Below are 6,000 nucleotides of genomic sequence, written 5' to 3'. Positions count from 1 at the left end.
GCTTTTTGTTTCTTTTGATATGTTTTTTGATTTGTATAAAACCTTTCCTCACTGGTTGGGGAGTTATTCCACTATTCATGAAGAACTGAAAGAAGGTCTGTAAGACTTTGAACTGCTGCAATAGTGCTTGACTGGGCCACAGGCTGGGAGGTTCTTCACCACAGTAGCACAATTTGACTGGGCTGTGAGCTGGGAGACTTTACACCACAAAAGCAGAGTTTGACAGGACAACTAAGAGGGGGACGGTTCACTGCTGTAGCCGAGTTTGACTGGGCCAAGAGCCAGGAGACTTTTTACTGTGGTAGCAGAGTTTGACTGGGCCATGAGCAGGGGCGCCTTTTACCACAAGAGCAGAATTTGACAGAGCAAAAAGCAGGGAGACTTTTCATGGCAGTAGCAGAGTTTGACTGGTTTGCGAACAGGGGGATTTTTCACTGCAACAACAGAGTGTGACTGGGCCACTATTGGGGAGAATTTTCACAGCAGTAGCAAAGTTTCACTGTGTCATGAGCTGGGAGACTTTGCACTACTGTAGCAGAGTTTAATTAGGACACGAGCAGGGAGACTTTTCACCGTGAAAACAGAGTTTGACTGGGCCATGAGCTGGGAGACTTTTCACTGTGAAAACAAAATTTGACTGGAATGTGAACTGGTAGACTTTTCACTGCAGTAGCAGAGTTTCACTGTGCTGTGAGCTGGGGGACTTTTCACTGTGGAATCAGAGTTTGACTGGGCCACAAGCAGGAAGACTTGTCTCTGCAGAAGTAGAGTTTGACTGGGCCACAAGTGAAAGACTTTTCATGGCAGTAGCAGAATTTGACTGGTCTATGAGTGGGGAGACTTTTCACTGCAGTAGCAGAGTTTGACTGGGCTGTGAGCGGGGAGACTTTTTATGGTAGTAGTAGGTTTTGACTGGGTCACAAGCAGAGAGTTTTCACCGCAGTACCACAGTTTAACTGGACCATGGGTAGGCAGACTTTCCACTGCAGTAGCAGAGTTCAACTGGAGCAAGAGCCAGGGACTTTTCACTGCAGTAGCAGTATTTGACTGGTCCACGAGCTGGGACACTTTCAGTGGAGAAGCAGAATTTGACTGGGTCATGAGCTGGAAGACTTTTCACTAATGCAGTTTGATTAGGCCAAGAGCTGGGAGACTTTTCATGGGAGTAGCAGAGTTTAACTGGGCCTGATGCAAGTAACCTTTTTACTGCAGTAGCAGAGTTTGACCGGGCTGTGAGCCAGGAGACTTTTCCACTGTGGTAGCAGATTTTGACTAGTCCACAAGCTTGGAGACTCACCACTGAAGCAGAGTTTGACTGGTCTACAAGTCAGGGTGCTTTTCACCATGGAAGCAGAGTCTGGCCGGGCCACAAGCCAGAAGATCTTTTATTTTGGCAGCAGAGGTTGACTAGGCCACAAGCAGGTAGACTTTTCACCATGGAAGAATAGTTTTACTGGTCCACAAGCTGGGATGCTTTTCACCACGGAAGCAGATTCTGGTTGGGCCACTAGCCAGGAGACTTTTCTTTGCGGTAGCAGAGTTTGAATGGGCCATGAGCCAAGAGATATTTCACTGCAGCAGCAGAGTTTGACTGGGCCAAGAGCCCGGAGACTTTTCATAGCAGTCACAGAGTTTGACTGAGCTGTGAGCTGGGAGACTTTTTACTGTTGTAGCAAAATTTGATTGGGCCACGAGCCAGGAGACTTTTCACAGCAGTCACAGAGTTTGACTGGGCCAAGAGCCAGGAGACTTTTCATAGCAGTCACAGAGTTTGACTGAGCTGTGAGCTGGGAGACTTTTTACTGTTGTAGCAAAATTTGACTGGGCCATAAACTGAAAGACTTTTCATTGCAAAAGCAGAGATTGACTTGGCCACAAGTTTGGAGACTTTTCACCACAGAAGCAGAGTTTGACTGGGCTGTGAGCAGGTAGACTCCATGAAAGCATAGTTTGATTGGTCCGCAAGCCAGGATGCTTGTCACCACGGAAGCAGAGTCTGGCTGGGCCATGAGTCAGAAGACCTTTCATTGTGGTAGCAGAGTTTGACCGGGCCACAAGCTGGGAGGCATTGTACTGCAGCAGGAGAGTTTGTCTGAGCTGTGAGCTGGGCAGTTTTTCTGAATGTTCCACCTCTGCATGGTGGAGGATAGCATTTTCTGCTAGAAAAGCTTGAGACCAGTTTTTATGTTTCATTTGCTGTTGATTGGTAGAGCTGTTATTGTAAAGCATCCTTGGTTTTGAGAAAGGCGCTATTTAAATTCAACTAATTAATATATTTTTATTATTATAACAATTTCAGGAATGTTCTGTTGATGTCAGAACATGAAAGCAGAACGTTAAAATACAGTTCAGTGCTTTTATTCTGTTTCTGTGTTCTGGGATGGAATGACCAATGATTTCTCAAAGGAACTATGTGCATCTGTATTTCCATATTTTCAATTATTGCATGATTTCTAATGCTGTCCATTCTTTGTTCCTGTCAGATTGGCATATAATAAAAGTCTTTTCTGCTTTCTGTTGCTTTTTTGTCTCAGTCTGAAGTGGAAACCTTTCTGCTCACCATTATCCTTTGTGAAATGTTCGACAGTACGAATGACCTTCGCTTTCTAAAGCATGTCATATCACTGTATTGTAAAAGTATTATTGCATTGCTACTGGTGGATCTGCATGTGTACTGGATTACAGCCAGGTTTCACTGTGTGGGGGTGAAAGATAGCACAGTATGAATAGCAGTGGTGAACTGTGACTATTAGAGCTTGGCCTTCGGTTTGGACCATAAATGGCAAAACACTGCTATAATGCTAATTTTTGCTCACTATTTTCGTTTTAGTTTTTGGCTGATCTGAATTAAACCTGGACATTTAAAGCTTGTAAACACCTTCTATAATTTGTATTGTTTAGCTTGTAACAGACAATAACATACACTATATGGACAAAAGTATTAGGACACACCTCTTAATCATTGAATTCAGGTGTTTCATAGTCAGTCTCATTGCCACAGGTGTATAAAATCAAGCAGCCAGCCATGCAGCCTGCCTTTACACACATTAGTGCAAGAATGTGTCATTCTAAAGAGTTCACTGTTCATGAGTGTGGTGCTGTAATAGGTGCCACCATTGCGACAAGTCAGTTTGTGAAATTTCTTCCCTCCTAGATTTTCTATGATCAACTGTGAGTGGTATTATTAAAAAGTGGAAGCATTTAGGAACCACGGCAACTCAGACATGAAAAGTCAGACCACGTAAAGTTACAGAGCAGGTCGCTGAGTTCTGAGGAGCATAGAGCATAAAAGTCTCCAACACTCTGCTGATCAATAACCGCAGAGTTCAAACCTCTTCTGGCATCAACATCAACACAAAAACTGCACTGGGAGCTTCAGGGCTGGAGGTTAGGGAACCATCCTTGTGACCGGAAGGTCGCCGATTCAATCCCCTCAGCTGACAGTATGTCACTGAAATGCCCTTGAGCAAGGCACCTAACCCCCAATTGCTCCCCAGGTGCTGTGGATAGGGCTGACAACCACTCCCGGCAAGTGTGCTCAGTGCCCCTTAGTATGTGTGTTCACTAGTGTGCATGTATGTGGGTGTTTCACTGCACGGATGGGTCAAATGCAGAGGTCTAATTCCTCTATGTGCAAACACAGTAGGCTAATGGTTCTGAATTCCATGGCTGAGCAGCTGCATACAAGCGATACATCGCCAAGCGTCGGATGTAATGGAGTAAAGCGCCGCCACTGGACTCAGTGGAGCAGTGGAAACATATTCTGTGAAGTGACGAATCAGCTTCTCTTTCTGTCAGTCTGATGGACGAGTCTGGGTTTGGCGAATGCCAGGAGAACGTTACCTGCCTGACTGCACTGTGCCAGCTGTAGAGTTTGGTGGAGGAGGGATGATGATATGGGGATGTTTTTCAGGGGTTGGTCTAGAACCCTTAGTTCCAGTGAATGGAAACCTTAATGCTTCAGCACCAAGACATTTTTGACAATTGTACACTTCCAACTTTGTGGGAACAAAAGAACCTTTCCTGTTCCAGCATGACTGAGCCCCAGTGCACAAAGCAGCTCCATAAAGGCCTAACTGGGTGAGTTTGGTGTGGAAGAACTTGACTGGCCCTCACAGAGCCCTGACCTCAACCCCATCAACACCTTTGGGATGAACTAGAATGGAGATTGTGAGCCAGACCCTCTCGTCCAGCATCAGTGTCTGACCTCACAAATGCTCTTCTGGATGAATGGGTGAAAAATTCCCACAGACACTCCAACATCTTATAGAAAGCTTCCCAGAAGAGTGGAAGCTGTTAGAGCTACAAAGGGGGACCAACTCCATATTAATGCCTCTGGACGTGTAGGTGTCCCAAATACTTTTGTCCATAGTGTATATATAAGCCTGTATGCATTAGTTTTGCAGTGACTCTTTCGTAAAGAATCCTGGCATAAAGCTGCTGCCGCTGTTTTCCATTCCTAACAACCGAAAACTGTGATGACTCATATATATACCAAAGTACCCACCTAGCAACCACATAGCAGTGCCCTAGCAACCACCTGGAATAACATATGAACCACTTCAACAATACCGTAGCAACTATCTAAGGTACCATAGCAACAACCTAGCAACTACTAAGCAAGCCCCTGATAATGTACCAACACCTTGTAACACCATAGCAACCATCTGGTAACACTTTAGCAACCACCTATCAATACCATCGCACTGACTTAGCAACCAGCATGAATTCCACGGCAACCGCATAGCATCACCATAGCAACTACTTGGAATATAGAAGTAGCGAAACGTATAATATTGAAAAATTTGTGAATTAATTTTTCACAATATTTATTTATTTTTTCACACTTCTGATCATTTATTCAGTATTTGGCACTAAATCCAGTTAAACTGGGCTAATTTTGTTCTCTTTATAATGAATCGGTGTTTTAAGTTACGAGTATTGACGATTTCCACGACAGTGGGTGAAATACCCCCTGGTTTTCGGGGGGGGTCCCATGTTGGCTGGCCACTCCAGCATTGGCTTACTGCTAACTCATTCACCATAGTGGCACTGATGTTTCAATGGCAGCAAAGTGTCTCGTTTATCAGTTGTTCTCCTGTAAAGTCTCTGTTCTAGTGTGGTTCTGCGCTCTTCCTCACGTTAACTGAGATCTTCCTCGTCTCCTCTTCTGTCTTCAGTGTGAGAAATGAGGAACAGTCACTCTTCACTCCAAACTCTTGGGAAACTGGGCGAGTTTTCAGATTTGCAGATCTGCTGCAGCTCATTGTGAAGTTTTTCAAAGGAATCCGGGCAGAGTTACAGTTTCTAGGCTACGAAGGACCAACTGGGTGAGCCGGTCTGCTACAGCGCCACCCTGAGGCAGAGCAGTGCTGCAGCTCTAGTTAGTTAAGAACACCAAAGACAGAAGCTGACTGTGGGAGAAGCAGGTAAACAGTGAGCTTCACTGAATCTGGATTTAAGTGTCTATTTTCCCCAAACGGACATTCAGGAGGTCCAAGACGTTAATTAGGGGGTCCCAGATCCCCCAGGACCCACTGTATTTCATACCTAGATCCATGATAAGCTCAGAAAGGTATACTGTGTTGTATTGTGACATAATTTATCACAGTATCGTGTCGTATATTGTCATATTGTGCAGCTCTACTGGAATATCATAGTGACTGCCTGGAATTACCGAATAATCCCAATTAATTTATCAAAAACAGTCAATAATCATCAACAACTACTTTAAAAAAGATACTTGGCTAAAATTATGTTTATTAACTTTTCCCTTCTAGTTATTATTGTCATTGTTTGACAGACTGACTTCCTGCTTGGGCTGGTGACTCTAACTGGAACAATTCTGTACACCTGCCTCACACACTGTACTGAGCCCCTTAACGTGTCCTCAAGGCAGTCAAGGGCTGTCAAACCATTCAAGCTCATGAAATGTTGCAGATTCCTGCAATGAAACTGAGATGCTGCTTCCTGGTTTTGTACTCCGAATATCCAGAGTTC

This window comes from Colossoma macropomum, unplaced genomic scaffold (genome assembly GCF_904425465.1).
Source record: "Colossoma macropomum unplaced genomic scaffold, Colossoma_macropomum, whole genome shotgun sequence".
Taxonomy (NCBI): Eukaryota; Metazoa; Chordata; class Actinopteri; order Characiformes; family Serrasalmidae; genus Colossoma; species Colossoma macropomum.
This window is presented reverse-complemented; position numbering follows the sequence as displayed.